This window comes from Polistes fuscatus, unplaced genomic scaffold (genome assembly GCF_010416935.1).
Source record: "Polistes fuscatus isolate 324 unplaced genomic scaffold, CU_Pfus_HIC Scaffold18, whole genome shotgun sequence".
Classification (NCBI taxonomy): Eukaryota; Metazoa; Arthropoda; class Insecta; order Hymenoptera; family Vespidae; genus Polistes; species Polistes fuscatus.
In genome coordinates, this window is record NW_025113086.1 from 1 (window position 1) to 22,450 (window position 22,450).

Genomic DNA, 22,450 nt, shown 5'->3' on the forward strand with positions numbered 1-22,450 from the left:
TGTAATATTTGAAGCAAAGCGAAAAGAATTATATATAACTATATATCATTTATTTAAACAGATATAGTAGATAAAGAAAAATGAAATATAACTTGATAGAATTGTAAGTGTCTATAATCTCTCGAATCATTAACTAATTATCGTCGTATTTTGCTCTATTTTTCACGTCGTACTTCTTAACACAATTTTGAAGTTATACTCTTTTGTCATTTTATATTTATACGTACGTCATACCCCTCTATCGTCTATCATCGTTTATTTTCAGCGGATTTCTTTTTAACCCTTTGCGGACCGAGCACTCTCCACCGTTTCGTCGCAGCCGTTCCGCGCTGCATTCGCAAGTTTGTACCAGTAAGTTTGTGTCTGCACAGATTCACCAGTCGCTAATCCGCTTGGTAGCGTTTACTTTGGAAACCATTTATGATCTTACTAACTTACTGACCTTACTATAGAATTAAAAACCTAATAAATATGTCTGAACATAATGAGTACATATTCAACCTCTACAACACAGTAACATAATTATTTTTTGTTTTGGTTCTAAATTTTAAGGAGATTTAGGAGAAGAAAGGAAGAAACTCCCGTGAAATATGAAATTAACGAATATAATCATTTTGATAAACTAGAAAGTAATTTTTACGAATTTAAAAATTTCTTACAGTTACAAAGACAATTTGTAATTTTAAAGTTTATTAGGATATATTTATTCATATATTTTATGTATAAATATCTGTAGAACAATTAGCGTTTTGAATTAACGAAGATTACTTTATTTATTTGGAAGATTGTATTTTATAAACGTCTTTATGTTTTGGTATTTGATTATTTTTTCTCTTATATCATACATATTCGAGAATGTAATAGTCTTAAATTTTTTATTTAAACAGTCGATATACTTCGCAATTTATATAAAAGACCATTATTTTTGTCTACAACTTCGTTGTTAGTGAAATGTAAAAAGCGAGAAAGTTGGACAAATCTCCAAAATGGCATTGTGTTTCGAAATATGGTAGTCTCGACTATGTTTCTGTTAGACTAATAAGATTGAACACTTGATTTTTTCACTCGTAACATCAAATAGATGAAACAAAATGAGCTATTGTTTCATTTATATTTTTATCTCTTAAACTGTCTTCAAACTTTTTAATTTGCGAATTTCATCTTACAATTAGATCGTTTGACTCGCGTAATGATTAGATTCTTTCATAACGATTTTCCAAAAGTATCGTAATAGTATTCCATTTACCATTTGTAAAGCAAATGACATTTTGTTTAACCGTTATGTTTATTCTAGAAATTCGTGAATATTACCATATTTTGCTCATATTTTCAATGTCTCTTCATATACTTCCTCTTAGAGATATAAGATTAATTTCGCAATCATTTTTACATTCTTCCTTGTTATCAGATATGATTTTACATTGCTTCCGAAGTGAAAAAACAATTTCATAGAAATCACTATTACTATCTTCATTATCTGTTGTAATTACTCGTTTTCATTGAATATTTGTAGAAATAATATCACTAAGAAAACTATCGCTTTCCAATTTACAATTTAATTATGAAAATAAAATGAATTAATAAGATTTTTTAAATTTTATAGTTTATTTAATAATTGTTTATTAATTTCCCTTAGAAATAAAAGAAAAAAATCAGAAAAATGAAAGCAAATATATGTAAAAGATTATATACAGTGTGCGACAATAGTATTCGTACAATAAGTATATGAAAAGAAAGAGATCTGTATTTTCTACATTATTAATTGTAATATAATATGTTGGCATGTTATATGTTAACATTAGTAGCAAGTAATATAAATATAAACAAAAGTTAACTATATATAAATTTTTGTTAATTCAACTCTGCAATTTTTTGTAAATAAAAAATTATTTTCAAAAAATGCTCTGGTATTTAGAAGAAGTAGATATTAATAATTTTTAAAAATTTCAATAATTATGGGTTCATTGTTTTGAATTGTCAGTATTATATTTTTTACTTTCTTTTTTTATTTTTATTCCTTTTAATATCTGCATCACTTTCACACTTTAAATGAACCTTAATATATTTAAATATATACATATTTTATTAAGATTACATCAACGTGCAACTATTCACATACGCAACTTCCACAAAATGATCTTTAACGCTTAGTAAAGTTTTAAGCATACTTATATCTCATGTAAACTTTAAAATATTATGTTAAAAATAAATATTTATAAATAATACAGATGTGAAACTAATATAGATAATATAGATCAATAAATATATATAAAATAGTATGTTAAAAATATTATATAAATATATTATATAATAAATATATTAAAATATTATATAAATAAAATTATTATATAAATATATTAAATATATTATATAATAATAAAATATATAATAAGTTTTCTAACGAAATTTTATTTAAAAGTTGGAAAAGTCACATATTTATTCGTTAATGTTACTCATTGTTAAATATAAATATAAACATAATATAGCGTTAATTATATTTTATATATCCTTAGATTCAAATTTTGAAATATCTAATTTGAAATATATTTATTTTCTTTTTTGATTTCTATCGAGTCTTCTTCGAATGTTTACAATTTATAAATATATCTAATACGTTCTAAATACAACTTACAGTGACTCACGAAAGTATTTAAACATTTGCCCCATGATATATTTTATTAATTATAATAAGTATATTATGGAATATTTACCGACATATTATTAATATTGGATAGAATTATGACTCTCTAGATTATACAGGTATAGTTTCAAACAAATCGAAATATATATTCAATAGTTATGATTTATTTCTTACAAACTTAACGATTGCTGAAGCCACAAAAGTATTTGAACAGATAATTTTTAAGCCTTTAATATTTAATAGGACCACCTTTAGCACAAATAACATTTTTAAGCGATTATGCATACTCTTTACTAAATTTTCGTAAAACTTGGTGATATAGAACTCCATACTTCGAGTATTTTGTCTTTCAAATTTGTTTTTGATGTTATATTAAATTTTGGTAATTCTTTTCCTATTATTGCCCACAGATGTTCAATCGAATTAATATCAGGGCTTTATGGTGGTGTTATTATTAAATATAAATAGATCTACGATACATTACACATTCTTAAAAAATCGAAATCTGAAGGAATTATAGAAATAAATACTGTTCAGGTCAACTAAAGAAGTTAACGGAACGAGAAGAAAAAGCTTTGATCCGTCTTTTGGGTTATGTAATAGTCCTACAAGTTTTTTGCGGTACATAGCAAATATTTTTAGGAAGCTTATCTGCCGCAAAGTTGTATTTACGTATGTTGACGATATAATCGTACCGGTTACCAATGATTTAGATTCTTTGTCAAAATTAAAAATATGTTCGTTGAAAAGTGATAAAGGAAAAACCGACTTGTCGCTAACGGCAGATATATAAAGTAGAGAGAGTAATATACAGGAGTGAGAGAGAATAAGGTAGAGAGAGGTGATACAACGACCTTTTTTGTAGGAAATTGAATTTTCTACAAGTTTATCATTCACATTTTTTTTCTGTAGCTCTTTTCATTCACGAGATAAATGCGAAAAAACGCGAATTTCATGGAAAAATCAAATTTAGAGGCCTGTACTACCTCGCCGAGTTCGAGTTACGGCTTGGCCGCAATGGACACTTTTATAGAGCATTCGATTTTGAAAAAAACCCGTCCATGGTCGAAGCGATGCTATGAAATGCCACTGAGCTATAGAAATTTAAAGATATAAAATCAGAGTTTCTGTGTTTTTTTAATGGGAAGTCTTTACACGCCTTGGTCGAGGACTTAATATTAATATTAAGGGCCCAAACTTTAAGGGAATTTTTTTTTGAGTACTTGCAACAAAATTTCACGATGAGACTGAAAAAAAAAATAGTTGAAAAAGAAAAGCACCCTAATGTGAATGTTTGTTCTCCCTGTTTTCGTTATTCTTTTATTTTTGGCATAACTTCGTTTATAGTAGTACTGTCGACAGCCAGAGTTACATTTCAACAAAACAAATTTTCTCAAAAATGTTTAATTTTTTAATATGAGTATAAACTTGGTAATAATGGTGCAAAATCTGCACGCAATATAAACCAGACGTTTAGGAAGAATACTGGTAACGATCGAAAAGTGCATCGTTGGTTTGAAAAACTTCGGTCTCGTGAATTTTCCCTTCAAAACGAACCGCGTCGAAGACCCAAAACGTCCGTGAAAAACGATATTTAGAAACGAATTCAACTTTATCTACAAGGGAATTTCCTACCAGAATGAAAATTGATCATACAACAATATTGCGACACCTTTCTGAAATTGGCAAGGTGAAAAAAGTGGATAAGTGGATACCGTACTAACTAACCAAGCGAAATAAACTGGATCGATTAAACGTATTCTCATCATTACTAACCCAATTTTTTCAAATAAATGAAAATATGAAATTTTGGCGCACCTATCTTATTCATCGGATCTTTCGCTAACTAACTTTCATTTTTTTAAAACTTTACAACAATTTTTACGTGCTAAACAATCTAAAGATGAAGGCAGACTGAAAAAATACATATCAGAGTTTATTGATTCTAAAGATCAGAATTTCTTTAAGACCGACTTCAGTGCATTATAATCTCGTTGGGGAAAGTATATTGAAGCGAATGGAGCATATTTTGATTAAATAAAACGTTTTTGAAAAAAAATGCAGTTTTAAATATTCACTTAAAAATCCGACATTTCATACGCACCAACTTAAAACTTTGGTATCCTAAAGAATATCAAATTACTATTTAAGCACATTGAAAAGAATACATTATCGCGCACAGGCACAGCCAGACATACGGACTCCCCACCAACAACAACCCATACCACGCTACCATACACACACACACACCACAAACGCGCCAAAAGAAGTATAACTTCCAAATATAAAATCCATAGTTATATTTAAATACCAGAGCATTTTTTAAAAATAATTTTTTATTTATAAAATATTACAAGAATTAAATTTAAAAAAATATATATAATTAAAACTTTTGTTTATTTATATAACTTACTATTAATGTTAGTAAGTGACATGCAAATATATATATTATATTAAAATTAATAATGTAAAAATACAAATCTTTTACTTTTCACATACTTACTGTATTGTCAAGATAATAGAAATTCGAGAGTAAAAGTGTACATACATATAAGAACAAGAGAAATTTAAGACGTTAATATTAGAGAATTATCGGTATTGTAAGTGAGTATTTAGATATTTTTAGAATAGTCAAAGACGTTTTTCTTGAAAGTAAAGCTATAAGAAATGTTATTCTTTTTTTCATGTGTAAAGGAATAAGAGAGTTGTAAGGGTGTATGTCCGTGCGTTTTTATAACGTACATAATCGTACGTAAACAGAGATTATACGATCCGCAATGGAGCGAAGGGAGAGATTTCGAAGAAAGAAAAGAAGGTAAGGTGAAATACGCCAAAAAGAAAAGACGATAGACAATAGAGAAGGATAGCGTATATATAAATGTAATGAAAAAAAATAAATTAAGGATAGGGGATTGAAGGCTTTTCAGAGAGTACATTAATTATGTTTGACGCGACGTTAAGAGATACGACGAGAGATTCTACTAACAAGTCTTTAAATAAATATATATAGTTATATATATAATTCCTGTCCTCTTTTTTCTTTAATTGTTAAGAAAAGCTATTAATAAACATTAATAAATAATAAAATAAAAAATTAATAAGAAGTCTTATAATAATCTTTATATAATAATATAATTTGTTTTTTTATGTAATGCAAGTTTTTTTTCTTTATATAATAAGTTGTTTTGTTTTCTTGGAGCCTCAAAACTATATTTTGCGGGATGGATGGGGGCCGAACATTTATACCATTATACTAAATAGTAACGCCATAAAAAGGATTAGCATAAACTAAAAAGTCTAACAACATTAACTATTTAAGTACCAAAGGTTCAAAAAATACGATCAAAGCCGAACAGCATAATAGAGCTTTAGGAATGAAATGAGAAAAGATCCAAGCAGCGCGATAGGGCTTGTCTTTACCTATGTAAAGAAAAACGAGATCTCATCTTCGTAGTTCGTACTTGTCAGTTTTTGTCAGTTTATTGTCAGTACTTGTAGTTTGCGTACAATATAAAAAAAGAATTCATCTAATATGTTTTGATAAACACCAATGTTTTAAATGATAAATATTACTTTCAATTAAATATTGTTTGTTTTCAAAATTTTTCATATTTTTAATTTGTCATGTTATATATTTTATGAAATACTCTATTATATATTATATAATAAATAACAACGAAATACAAAATGTATTACTCGGATTATATATGTATGCTACCAATAAAGTGCATAAATTAGTTATTCTAAAAATTATCTAGATAATCTGCACATTCCCTACTAGGCACTCGTTAAATTGAAAATAAAATCTTTGCTGAAACAACAGAAACGTTTCTGTATGCTTAAATTAACATAATGTTATTTATTTATTTTTCGATATCTAAAAAATCAAGTTAATATACAATCAAACAATCAACAAATTAGTTGATAGAATCAATCATCTATCAATTAAAAAACTATAATAGATAGAGAATCAAACGGTTTAAATTTTATTACAATTAAGGAAATGAATTTGCAAAACAAAGAAAATTATGCTTATTTAATAGTGCAATCTAAAGATTGGTGACACTTTACATCACATAGCGATTGGTTTTTATGACAAGCACGCCTATTTGTGGTACATTTAAATTTGCAGTCATATTTTATGAAACTCTGCCTAGTACCAAGGGATTGATTTATTGCTGTTTGTCTATAGTAAACTCTTAGCTATTGCGGAGATCGGCGAAATCAATCGTGCGATATGGAAAGTGCAGTAAGTTGTGGAAATGGCTTAAGAAAACGTTGTTAAAGGAATTTGCAAAAATAATGAACACAAACATAAGGTACATAGTATGCTTACGAAGCGATTGAAGAAGAAAATATGCTTTGCGTTACGTTATATTAATAAATACGACGAATAAGAACAGTTCGAGTTAAAAAGTAAGACATGACACACAAGAATAGATTTTTTTTAAACATTGTTATCCAATTTTTAATCATTCTTTCGCCTTTTTGGTTTTTTACGATTGTTAGAATAATATAAATTATTTTAATAACTATATATAAGCTGATTATATATATTTACATCTTTATTAAATATATTCATTCTCCAAGGTCACAATCATTGGGAAACTAATATTTGTAAAAGTTCATCCGGTGATCTCGTAAATAAACCAGTCGGATTTTTATATAAATTTTTCGGATCGTGACAAGCTTTGTAAAGCTGTTTGTAAATAGCTCAATTACTTCAAATGAACGTTTATGGTAGCCTCACGATGATTGTTACTTTGTAGTAAATTTATTTGAGGTAATAATAATACATCCGGCATTACTAAAAATGCTTCCAATTTGTTCTAAATGAAATTACAAAACACATGTTAATATATCAGAATATTAAATTATATTAAAATATCAATAATAAAATTATTTATTAAAATTATTGATAAATATTTCAGAAAATATGATTTATTTATTACCGTGAATTCGTTAACACTTAATGGATCCATTCCAGGAATATCAGAAAGAGGACCCTGTTTACATCCTTGTAAAATAGTATAAATTGATCCGAGATTTAAGTTTGCGACTAAAGAGCTAACTTGTTCCAATGTAAGCATATCAATTTGAGCATCTGAGTGAGCTTATATTTGATAAATTAAAAAAATTAATACATGAAAAAAATAATAAAATATTACATTAAGATTTAAATTAGACATTTACATTTTAATTGTTTACCTGCAATCGTTCTAATCTTTGATCCATATATTCATATAATCCTAATGTTGATTCTAGTTGATACATATAATTAAGAAGATACACAGCCATATTAATCGTAGGTAACCTCGAAGCTGTTTCATTAACTTCTTGTAGTAATGGATCGATGATACACGATACTATCTGTAAAAATATAATTTGCGTTAATACCAATATGATTGAATGTATTATATCAATATGATTGAATTTACTTGAAGCATATCTTTTTCTCTATCTTCAGCTATGCTAGCCACGGATAGAATTTCATTCAAGAGGTATAGTAATCTTGAAACTGATGGAGCCGGTACCAAATCATTTCTTGGTAGTTCAGCTCGTTCTCCAAGAGCTATTCTAGTTTCTCTTTGTAATCTACTGAGAAAACATTTCTCGCTTAATACTAACAAATCATACAAAGTTGAAACTAGAATGCTATCTGGTATAACTTGCTGAATTATAGCACGATAAAATCTTATTAGAGTTGTAACAGGATATAAGACAGTAGCTGGAGCTTTGACAGAGACTATGTGTTCTCTTCTTGATTGTAGAGGATGACAAAGTCCTTCCGTAATGTTACTTAGACACTGCTTAATTTGATCAGATACATCTAAAATAAATATTCCTAATAATTGTATGCAGCAACTTATTAAGAATATTATTATCGATAGCAATTTCTTACCAGTTTTATCACAATCTTTAACTAAAATCAATATGTTCTCCTTTTCAATAGGAATTGCTTGATGCAACCAGGCAAGTATGTCGCCAACTATCTTTTATGATCATGAGCGTGCATTTCTATAGGATTTGGTGTTCCACCAATGGATTCACCTAACGTTAATGCGTCAATAAAAGATCCTATGAGAGCTGTTCTTCTATTAGCGCAATATTCATCTAAAATATATCTGATAAAAAAGTTTTCATAAATAATTGTAAAAATGAATTATTTTACTAATATATAAATAGTTCAACTTACTTGAATAAAATAAGTTTATCTTGCAATTTACTCATCGCTTTAATGCGTGAAGGTGCTAACTGTTCATTTTCTATATATTTACATTGACTCTGCGTCCATCTGTATAACCTCTCCAAAGCGGCTTCTTGAAGAAGCGTCATTCTTTGCATTATATCTAAGGCCAGCGTTTGATAACCAGATTGCATCAATATTCTGCGGTTGCTATGTATTTCCTTTAAATTTAAATATTATTAAATTTAAATAAATTAACATGTTAAATGCTGCGCTAGTCCCTAGGGACTGGCTTTAGACTTTCTATCCAGGCTATGTCGATCACTAATGACCAATATTCTTATATCCTTTCTATGACTGGCAGATCATAATAGCCTAAATGGAAAGCTCAACAAAAAAAGCTTGGCGTTTAAAGTGTTAATTTAACTAAATTATAATTCTGAAATACCTTTTGAAAAACGTCCTGCTCCATGATTTTATGATACATCTGAGGAACATTGTTCTACGGATTTTTCTACGTAAAATAGATATGAGTAAATATATTCTATTAAAACTCTTTAAAATGACAAATCGTTTTTATAATTGTAAGAAATTTTTAAACTCGTAAAAATTACTTTCTAGTTTATATTAAAATGACAATATACGTTAATTTCACATTTCACAGGAGTTTTTTCCTTTCTTCTCCTAACCTCCTCAAAAATTGTTCAGATTACTTGGAAGCAGAATGATTTCACTCAGGATTACAAAATATGATTCTGTATTTATTACTTGCACATAGGTTATAGACAACGTGTTCGAAAATTCATCGTGACTAGATGAGTCAAAAGCAGTGTGTTAAGTTGTAGAAAATAAAAATCACTAGCGTCAGTCTCGTCTAGTTATTATAGAACAAAAGTCCCTAACTGTTCTGTCAATAAAGTCGATGACAACTATTTACCCCCTTAAGGGGTTATACGCAGTTGCGAGGCTCAAAAAAGATGTCTTTTTATGAATTTTTTATAGAAAAAGTTTTAACTTATCAATTATAAGTGATGGTAATTCAAATAGAGCCTACTTTTAAGAATTCAATAGCGCGTCGATCATGTAAAAATATTAATCTGCACCGCTCCTGTAGATGATTTCCTGAACGTCCTCTAAAAAAAGGCGCTTAGCAGTGCCCTCCATTTCAGCGTTTTGGATTATCTAATATCAAAAAATATGGTGGATTCTTTAAAGGATAGATAATTGCAGGTATTGAACGAAGGAATAATAAAAATTTTGATTTTTGACAAAATGGCGTCTATTTGAAAATAATGTTTCGTATTTGACTGCAATTTTCGCTCTAAATTGGTAAAAAAAATAGTTATAATTTTTTCAATCCTATTCCTTCGTTCAATACCTGAGGAATATATCTAAGAAGATTGAATAGAAATTATTTTCAACAACTCTATTTTTTATCTTTAGTTACCGTATTTTTAAATGTATTGTCTTGTTTCCACTAATTTTCTATTTTCTCATACATTGTTCTGTTTTTTAATAATATTTTCTTTTTTTTATTTACTATGTATTCTAATGTCTAGTTAAGGGGGCAATACGTGTAGAGGCTTCAAAATATTTAATTTTTTTATAAATCGCTTGTAAAATTATTAAAAAATATAGTCACAAAATTTCAAGTCAAAAATCCAATCGTTCAAAATAAACGATTAAGTGTATATGTAAGTGGCATGTAATACGGAACGGTCGAGCTTTTTTCAAACGCGTTTTTCTCGAAACGACTTTTTTCGGATTTGTGTACACTCTAGCTTACAAAATTTTTAACCAATCATTTTGAAATTTGGAATATAGTTTCTTTATATAATTACGCTCTATTTGAACCTGAATCATAAGTGATATCTTTGTTTAAAGTATTTTTTTTATAATGAACAATATATGAAAAAATAGTAAAAAATCATGCTTTATGTTCATACCCCTCTAAAAAATACAAATTTTCATTTTTTCTAGGAAAATGAGGTTCAAATAGAAGACACACATATAAAAAAAGTAATTTTTCTTTGTAATTGATTTCTGATAAAAATTGTGACTTCCAAGATGTACACAAACTGCTCAGACGGATGGAAACCTACAATTTGTGGCAGCTGATATCTCCGCTAGTTTTCGAGATAAATCTTTAAAAATTTCGGAATACATTCTCAAATATATGTGTAAGATGACCTTATACTATTAATAAATAACATAAATTTTTAATACGTTAAAAAAATTCATGAAAATCATAATGAAAACATCGTTTTACACGTATTTCCCCCCTCAAGTTTGAATTAAATCTTTAATTCTTATTTTTAACTCATTGAACTACAATATCGCGTGAGACTCTTTGCAAAGAAATTTGGTCAAACATAAAAACTATAAGTGAAAGTTACTGTACTTTCGTTGAGAACCAAACGTAAACACGAATCAGACTTGTCTTTTGTCTCTTCTTGCCAAATGTAAATAACATGAGTCATCTTTCAAGACACGAAGAAATAAAGATGCATTTTTAAACTACGCTAGACTTCATCTTATTTTATTTAAGTCCCTTAATATTAGATAAATCGTTTACAATTGCATAAAATAATTTTCTAGATGTTTTGATTATGATGGTGAATCAATGATATTTTGTTTCCTGCACGAAAACGTCAAAAGAAATTGGCCTTGGAAAATAATCCTGGCAATGAAGACACCATTGTTCAGCAATCTTTTAAACAACGAATTTGCAAAAAATAAATTAAAAAATCAAAATTTTAAATGGTACATTACTTCTGGAATAAAAAAAATGAAATTTTAAAATAGTTTCAACTAAGAAATCTGAGCCAAAAAGTGTACACAAAATAAATCAAAATGATATCCGAAAAAAATGAATCTTGATCTCTCGATGCTCTTCCATAAATAAATTACATTCAGTAACTCGTGTCAAATCACGAAAAATCCCCCGCATAGTCTGCTAATGTCCTTTATCCCCTCACGCATATTCGTATGAATAACATAGTGATGCGTATATTATAATCCAAACACTTCTTGCATCTCATTTAATGTATCTCGTTATCCACTTTATTAGCATAATAAATAATAATAAAATCAAGCAGAGGGAAGGGAAAAAAAAGAAGATTTCTTTAAGAAGAAAACTATGTTTATAACACCAATTAACTTCTTCTAGTTTGAAAACTACGCAAATGATACATTGCGATTATGTAAAATAGTATTATTACGCACGGAATAAATGAATTGATAAAATAGATTTTTTTGTCTAATTTTCTCCATACCTGTTGACGGTATCCTTGAAACCTTGACAAAGTACTACATTGGTTTTACTTAAATAGGCTCTTTGATGTTTCTTTCCTAGTTTCTGTTAAGACACAAAAGATACAAGAAGTCACTGCGGAGTATCAACTTAATATCTGTTCTTAGCATATAAGAGAAGATTCAGTAGTAATTTAAGACTATTTTAACTTGTTTTATAATTTATAATTTTTTTAACTAATACATGTTGTATATTATTGTAAGATTTATGTATAATGATGGATATATATTTATAATGATAATAGTAAAGTATTTATTTATTAAAAATAATACCAAGGTATAATGTTTTTAAGAGATAGAATAGTAAGTATCTATAATCTAAACTAATGCTACGATATACTAACGTAACTCTCTATGTCCGCAAACAACCACAAGGAACACCCGAATCCGACTCGTCGTCGCCTATCTTAATCCTTCGCCATTCCCCGTTGTCTTCCGTACCTCCCGTACACTTTTCCCTCGTCGTCTCAATCAAAAACTACCACAGAACGCACCACCACTCCTTTCCGTCGCCTACTTATACCCTACATCCCTCCATCGTCTCTCGTTGTTTCTCGTCATTCCTTCTGGAAACTTCCCGATGATTCCCGATCATGAATAAAGGCCCTTTCTTCACCTTAAAATCGAGAACGCCCGAGAGGCTTCGACGTGGCCACCTGAAGGCGACAAAGTCCAGACGGTGTAACTCTAAACCTAAACAAATATCCTAAACTAACGCAACGGTCCCTTTCTTTATCCCGACCGATGCGTTCTTTCATTCCTTTCAATCATTCTCACACTCATACCATTCACCATTCATACTCTATACTTCTAAATAATTCAAAACCCCACATTATTAAATTTATTACTCCAATAGTAATAATGATACTGTTATTTTATTTAATCAAATATATATCAGATAAATTTCGTGAACATAAATTGGTAAAAAAATGCTCAGGTCCAAAGCCTTATCCTCTGATTGGAAATCTGAATGTATTTCTTGGTGATATGAAAGGTATACTTTTATATTATTATTTATAATATCTATATTTATGCGACTTCTATTCAATAAATTTGTCTTACAATTAGATATAACTCATAAAATAATAAAATTATCTACAATCTATTCTTCGCCGTGGCTACTGTGGATTGGCCCAAAATTACTCGTAATCTTGAATGATTCTGAAAATATTGATGTAAGATCTATCAAATTTACTGCACTTCTTTAGAAACGATTTTCCCGAATAAGTTTTTTTATTTCGGCTTTTTTACATTAATTTTTGTTTCCTTTTTAGATTCTATCAAAAAGTTCTAGCGGTTATAAAAAAAGTTCTCTATATTCCCTATAAAAAATTATTTAGGTGATGGATTATTTACTGCACCAGGTAAACTATAGGTTTACTTGCTTTCTTCTTAATTAATAAGAAAAACCTATGTATACCCTACTGTAATACAGTATTTTTTAAATATGTCTTTCAGACGATTGCTAATTAAAATAGTTTTCTTTTTTTATGATTGCATATAAAGCCTACACACCTACACATGAATATATGAGAATCTCTTTTTTATTTATTAATTAATAAATATATAAAAAATACTATAAATATTTAAATTAAGAAATATTCTCGTATTTAAAGCATCATATGGGACATTCATCGAAAAATCTTAAATCCAGTATTCAAAGAAGTTTCGACTTATATGGACTCAATAAAAAATTCAAACAGATTAGCTAATACTTTAGAAACTACAAACGGAAAAAACGTAGACATTATGCATTACGTACATTTATGTACGCTGGATTAATATATGGTAAGACTTGGAAATTCTAAAAAATATAGATGGACATATTAAAATTTTCTAAAAATTGTTTTTTTTTGTACTGACAGGTAGCCTATTGGAAAGTGATTTAAATTTTCAGAGCAATCCGGATTGCAAACTTGATGATATATGTCAGAGTATAATCAGAAGAATATTTTTAAATTTATATAATCTAATATTATTGAATATTCGTCTTTTATTGTGAATTTTATTTTTATTTAGAGCGGGACATATTGAAACAAGAGTAGTGAAATTCTGGTTATATCCAAATATTATTTAAAATTCATCTATGAGAAAACGGCTAAGAAATTCTTCCCCCCTTAAAAAATAACAAACGAGGTAAAAATACCAAGAAACCATTTTGTTTTAAATTGTCAAATATCAAAAAAATATAGTTTGAAATAAAATAATAATTTATTCATGTATATTATATAACTTTTATATTCGTTAAGATTATAAGGAAAAAGAAGGATTCAATGAAAAAGATAACTTTACCCGGGAAGGAAAAGATCCACATGCAAGTAAGAATAATCATTTTAAAAAATATTCTTTTAGTAATGAATTTATGGATGAATACCTTTTATAATAACAATAAATAAAATATTATTTTCTCCTTTAAATAAAAAAAAAAGATACCAGTCCATTTTTAGATGCTATTTAAATCCTTTTACGAGACTGGAGAATATCGGAGGCAGATATTCGTGATGAAATAAATACAATGGTTTTTTCAGTAAGTGAAATTTATTTAGATTATTAAAATTTTTTTTTTCATTCAGTAAGAGTAAAAAACAATTTTTTATTTTTAGGGAAGTGATACTACGCTAATACGCTAACTTTTATTTTAATGTTAGCCACTGTTTCCGGACATTCAAGTATCCGCTCAGATACCACCATTGCATTATTATTATTATCATTTAAAATCAATTATATTTTCATACAAAATTGTATCACTATTCGCTTTTTCGATTCCAGAATCAAGTATACGAAGAGTTGTACAATATGTACGACTCAAGCGATCCTATAAGGTTTCCTATTACAATGGAAGATACTAAGAAATGAATATTTAGAACGAGTCATCAAGGAGACGTTACGTCTTTTCCCACCTACACTATATGGGCGAACACTACAGCGCGCTACAAAAGGTATTTTTATATATAATAAAATTTTATTGTTATTTTTTTTCCCACTGACATTACAGTCTTATGTAGTAATAATATGTATTTATGTATTTTATTAAGTGAACGACAATGTGATATTACCAAAAACTGTCAGGTATTTTTCGATCTTTTCACTACACCGAAAGAAAAAATATGGGCTGATCCTTTAAGATTTAACCCCGAATCGGTTTTTTACCAGGAACATATAACTCTACATGTTTTATTCCGCATTCAGCCATTTGGGAAAAGGGATGAATAGGTAAAAGCACCCTGTTTATGCGATCTTAAATAGTATTCAACGGTCCGATCGGCCTAGTACATTTTTATTGAATATTGCTTTTTTCAGGTACAATATTTGCTTCTGACGAACTGAAGGCAATAGCTGCTCCTGTATTGCGAAAATTATGTCAAATCGACGAACCTTATACCAGTTGAAAATGTTAACCTTAAAACCATTATCACTACGACACCGGTTGTGAAACTGTGTTCTTGAGATTTAAAAAGAGTAATCTTCTCCATTGTTGTCATTAATTATTTTCTATTAATCAAAAACCAATTGTAATTATATAAGAACCGTACAAATTAAAGATACATTCTTCATACTCTACGTTTCAGTTTTTATTAAGATATCGGTATTCGTATTCCTAACTATACAAAGACAGCACACAACCCCCCCCCCCAACCAATCGAATAGCCCACCCCACAACCCACCCATCAACCCCCACCAACGAATCCTTAAACTCAAAAATCCCGAATATTACCAAATATACTCGACTCGATACCCACCCCCCATCCCCCCACACACCCCCCCCCCCCCACCCCCACCTTCCCTCTCTCAGCACCCGCTCCCCCCGCCCCCCTCCTACCATGTTTCTCCGAGGACTCACCACCCCTCGCCACCCACCCCATACTTCCGTACCCGCGCCCCCCCCCCCCCCACCCGGACACCGTTAAATTTCCACCCTACCCCACCAAACCCTCCTCCACAACCACACCACACATATGTTTATTTTTAAATGTATTGAAGTATTACTTTTGACGTGAGAAGAATGATTCGTTCCTCTGCATCTCGCGGAACGACTCTCACGGTCCGAACGGTGTTACTATTTCTGTTTATAACGATGTTTATATTCTTATAAATTCAACTATCTATTAAGGGACGACGTAATTGCTTTGGTAGTAGTAGTGTTCTCGTTCTGTTGCATCGATAGGTTTAGTTGTTCGATTCTTCTAGGAGAACTATTTTTTTATAGTTTTTTATATCTATTAATTTAAAAATTTTTTTAACGCTTATATTAATTTTTAATTATTTAAAAGAAAGAGAACGAAAGTTATCACAAAGAAAATTAGAATATAATAATAAAATTTTTTAAATCTTGCGCAAATATTTAGAGACGATTATTTTGTAGAATAACAGTTATCATTTTATTTTTTACCTAGTAAACACAATAAAAATATATACAACTTTAATAATAATAAATAACAATTATGTATACTTTAATCATTAAATATTTCATGCAAAAAACTGGTGTGTGTACTTATGTACGCACGTAAGAAATTATACTTCTTTGTCGTACCAAAACGATATAACTTCAATAACCTCAAAAATAACTTCAAAAAAAAACTTCAAAGAAAAAAAATAACTTAAAAAAAAAGAATAATTATTATTATATATATAAGAAAGAATAAAAAAAAGGAAAAGAAAATATCGAAATATAGATATCAGTCCACACTAAATATAAGAGAGATATATCGAATTACTTCACGCGTCACAGCCATGGGGCGGTTACAGCATTAGTTCTCGCTCGATCATTTAAGTAAAGCAGCGATGAGTACGATTAGTATTTGGATGGGTGACCCAACTAAAGCAATGTATATTTAGGGGCTACAAATAAACTTAAACCACTTTCAGAATTAGTCAATTGTTAAAATCGTTTAATTTTAATTTTGAAAAATCAAATATTACTTTAAAAAGAGAATCAAATTTAAATATCACTTTAAAATGTCAATATCAAAAAATAAAATCGAAATAGTATTTTTTATTTTGAACGTTATTTATATTGTTAAATTAAAAAAGATATTAGTTGTATTTACTTTTGCTCTTCATGTATCAGTGTTTATAAATATTCCTGATCAACACGAGGTATATAGTGTAATGACTATTTGAAATTCTAATATTCGTTTTAAGTAATAGGTAATTTCGTAAGTCATCGTTATACAAAGGTACCATGGAGATTTTTTCAAATTTTTACGGTTTTCCCGGAAATGTAGATGATAAATTAAAAATTTTTAATTCTGCGTCCTCTATCGCCATTTTATATAAAATAGTATATAATGCGCTTTTGCGCAACTTTATCAAACATATTTGAGACTAATTTACCTTTCCTTTATCAATATTTTTTGTTATCTATTTTATTGTTGCGTTGTGCAAGTTTTTTGTTGAAACGAAATTTTCTCGTTTCATTCCAAATAAATTTAATTTACTATGTTCTATACATTACTTTTTAATATCATAACAATCCTGTGGTCTGTACGAGAAATTATTTTTTCTTTTTATTTTTCTTTTTTTTTCTTTTGAATCTATGAAAATTGGACCTATACCACTTTCATAATCAACGGTTACGTAATTGCTTTTACCGCTTAATTTTAAATTGAACAAGACATCGGCATTTTCTAAGAAAGCAAGTATTAACAAGTTATAAATAAAATGTTTACACTAATTTAAGCATAAATTACGTGATATCTCTTTTTTTTTAAATAGTCTTACACCATTTTCAAAATAAACGATCCTGTATTCATTAATTAAAAAATAAGAAACGAAAAATCCCTTTTATACGTATATATATTTGTGATTATGTAAACATTATAATGCTCAAATAACAAAATAAATAATACCTTCAACAGCACTCCTTTCTAACTTATACTTAGTAAAAACTTTATTGTAGTCTTATTTAGATAAATTATTTACTTTAATTAAATACGTAATATATGAACCGATAACTTACCTGGTGCAGTTAATAATCCGTCACCCAACTCAGATTTAATGAAGTCATAGGTCTGATTTTTCTCATAACTGTAAGAACTTTTTAATAGAATCTAAACAGATAACAAAAAATTTACCAGAAATTAAAACCAAACAATAAAAGAAATTTGAATTTGTAAAAACGTATTGTAAGAAGTGTCACTAAATTTTATGAATCTTACTCTCATATGTTTAGGATCATCAACCATTATTGTTAGTTGGGAGCCTATCCAAAATCGCTGCGGTGATGGATAATTAGTAGAAACTTTTATCAAGGTATTAGTAATATCTAAAAATAAATTAATTAAAACCGTTTGTAAAAATGTATATATTATAAATGTAGAATACAAATGTACCTTCAATACTACCAAAAAACAAATTCAAATTTCCGATTATAGGATAAGCTTTAGGTCCCGAGAATCTTTTGACCATGTTATATTCACGGAATTTATTTAATAAATATTCTATTATGTAGAATAATACAATTAATATTGCTGTTGAAACAATAACTGTAGTAATATATTCCATATTAAATTGAATGACTTAAAAAATTATAAGAATAGTTAAATTTGTTTAAGAAAATACTAAACCAACACTTGTAAGTTAGAAACTGCTATTTTGTTAACACTATGCGATAAATTCTAGTATCATTGGCGTCTTAACATAAACTAAAAAGGAATTAACAAGCAAGCAGTCTCTTTTAAAATGTTCTAGATTTTACTCAGCCCTGATTTCAAGAACATCTACTACATGCATAGATAAAGCGAGACAAATAACTGATTTATATCAAATCCTTTATTCTGTCCGTATGAATAATACTTTTTTGCATAGTTGCAATTTATCTATGTAATTTTGAAAATAAGAAGAAATAAATCAATGTTATATTCGTGGTTTCTTCCTAAAGAAATCTTTTTTTTTCTCTACCTTCTGCTTGACTTTGCATTATGCTAATAGATAAATGTAACATAAATTATTGGTTCGTTGTCGGATTGAAATGATTTTATTTTGTATTACTGTATAAATATATGTGCTAGTTTTAATTATTTAAGATTAAATACTTAGTTTTTCCTATTTGCAGAAATGTTAAATTAATGTTTTAGAAACATTTATATTTATTTCCTAGTCTTTGTCTTGTCCTGTTTTTTGTGTATTTTTATTACGTTTTTTAATATCTCATCTGTTAATAATTTATAACAAATAAGCTTGGAAATTATTGCATGAAATGTTTCTATTTCTTGCCTAGACAAACCAAATTTATTAGTAGTTTGATATTTTTCTGACGTTTTTTTCGTGTTAGATTTCTTATATTTCGGGTCAAGATTTGTTTCCTGGAAACAGTGATTACACATTATTTCTCATACGTACAATAAAGTTTCAATCTTAACCTGCTCAATTCTAACTAAACTGCTATCGATTCTTTGTTATGGTTCTTTTAGACTATACATTATACTTTTTCATTATAATAGGAAAAATCTGAAATTCTTTTTTTTATGAATATTTTAATGCAAATCAGTAGTAAATATTTATTATTCTCCTCTATTGTATTTTTTTATAATTCATATTGACATCATATTTTAAATAAGGACTTTAAAAATTTGTTTAATAGTTTGTTTAGAAATTTGAATGAATGTTTATGACAGTGTCAAGGATCGTGGTAAGGTCACAATCAAGTTCAGCATGGCGTGACATGAGTGCACGATTAAAGAGACCGATGAGTGTGTTGAATAATTTGATAAGAGTTACGACACTGATTATATTTATCGCGACGCGACTCGAGTGGAATGGAATGGCCTTTCGATTTTCAATGCACGTGGTTGAGCAGAGTGTAAATGATGGATGATCCATTGAATGAGTCTTATGCAAATTGCGCACCAATTCAACAATCGTCAAGATGAGTGCTCAATGAATAAAGCGGATTAGTTAAGAGAGCCCTATAAAATGCTTTGAAAAATAAATTACTAGGGAAGTGCCTCAATCGTTCGATGGCCCGGGAAACTCGCTCCTCTTTCAATAAGCGTGATTCCCAAACATATTTGTATTACAAACAAAGGTTTTGTTACACAAATCGGACTAGGATTGTATTCGCAAGAGGTTATCCTTTTTTGCATTAGTCGATACTGGATGCATTTCACTGATAGCCATTTGTTCTCGTATATTACGACAAAAGTGAAAGCTATTCGTTATAACTGTACTTCCTTAAATGAACAATTTATGAAAGGTCTTATTTCATTTTTATACGTGGTACATTACATGAGCAAATTTCTGGCTTTTCGCACTTTTACGAGCTTCTAAAGAAAATAATTTCACAAACTAAGCATATTTCTCAGAACCTTACAGATAATTAAAATGGCATACATTGCTTTTGAAAAGCAACAGCAAGAAACTTTGATTCTTCCAATTAAACGATAAAATTGCTTACTTCAGTGCTGTGTGAGTTTTTTTTTTTTTTAATATTTTCTTCTTTTTCTTTTCTGCTTTACAATTTGTCTGATTTAAAATATTTTCCTTCAGTCTATCGATAATATTGCATCTTTCATTATTTTGGAAAGGTAAATTCGTTCAATAATTAAAATGACAATAATTGTTGGAATAAAATAACTTTCATTTATTAACACTCTAAAAAGTTTACTTCTTACATTACTCAGTTCCTCTCTATCTACTTCTAATTAATTTTGAGGCTTAGTTCGTTTAGTTATTTATTTTTCTGCTCTTCGGTCTCTTAAATTCAAAATTTCCTAATATAACTAGGCACGCTTTTTGTCCCTGGAAAAGGAATCGCTGCTTTTTCCGAAAAAGACGCTACGGAAGGGGAGAATGCGTCTCATTGGTCCGAGCGTCCTCCTTGTTTGCATCAAATATCAAGAACACCGTAATACGTGTGAATAAAATGAGACAAAAAGCTAACTTTTAATAATTCATCTATTGTTTGCGTTTGAATACTCGTTTACATATATGCAATATATAATATATGTCAAGTTCAAGGTTAGAGAATATAAATAGATATAATATACATAATTTATCTTCAAAGCAGTCTTGTTTTTTTATCTTTTTGAAGCTATATCTATTTGGCTATGAATTATACTAATAAAAAATTGTTAAATAATTCAAAGAAATCAGAAGAATATCAAAAAGTATATTGATTATGATAAGATTGAGAAAACAATGTTTTGCATTATTGGAAATGCAATATGTTGATCAATTTTAATTATTCGAGATATAGTATATAGTTTTTTTTATCTTATTGAAATGATAAATTAATGTGATAGAAAAATTTACATTTAATCGCGCATCAGCGTTTTTTCAGGATTGCGCCGAGATTGCGTAAGATTTACATCAGCGTTTTCTTAGAGTTTTGTCGGAATGCAGCGAATATTTAGCTCCTAATATCTTTCACACGAATTTATATATTTATTCATCCACGCAGGCTCGATGGAATTGAAAATTTCTTTTCGATAATGTCGATTGCGATAATCAAGAAATACTGGGAGTTTACTTTTCGCTAGAGACACATTCGAATACATATTTTTTTTTATTTACCATATTATTATTAGTATTAAGGGGTTATACGCAGTTGCGAGGCTCGAAAAAGACGTATTTTCATGAATTTTTTCTAGAAACAGTTTTTATTTCTCAAAAAAAATTGTTGGTAATTCAAATAGAGTGAACTTTTGAGAATACAATAGCGCGTCGATTCTGTAAAAATATTAATCTGCACTACTCCTGTAGATGATTTCCTGAACGTCCTCTAAAAAAAGACGTTTGGCGGTGATCTCCATTTTGGCGGTTTGGATTATCCGAAATTAAAAAATATGGTGGATTCTTTTAAAGGATAGATTAATGCAGGTATTAAAACCAAGGAATAATACAAATTTTGATTTTTGACAAAATGGCGTCTATTTGAAAAAAAGTTGTTGTTTTTGACTAAAATTTTCGCTCTAAATTGTTACAAAAAAATAGTAATAAATTTTTTTAAAAATTATTCCTTATACTTAATACCCGAGGAATATATCTAAGAAGATTGTGTAAAAATTTAAAACCGATCGGTTAAGCCGTTTTTGAAAAATTGAGATCACCGACTTTGAAAATACCATTTTTAGAAAAACGCGTTTAAAGTTTCAAAGAGACGTTTACACATAGTTAAAAATTTTTGTTTGCAGCTTACATGAAGTGAAGAATATTTGTCGAATCGATTTGAAATTTTCAGAGAATATACTTAAATATATGTACATTCCGAAAAGGCAAAAAAAAAAATCGATTTTTTGAAAATCCTAACTGCGTATAACCCCTTAATAGAGTATTGACAAAAAATGTCAAATATTATCTTTTGTAAAATC

General features: G+C 28.6%; 1 pseudogene; it reads right to left on the reverse strand.

Moving 5' to 3' along the window:
* Positions 1-7,193: 7,193 nt before the first annotated feature.
* Positions 7,194-9,843, reverse strand: LOC122515507 (annotated as a pseudogene).
* Between the last annotated feature and the right edge of the window lie 12,607 nt (positions 9,844-22,450).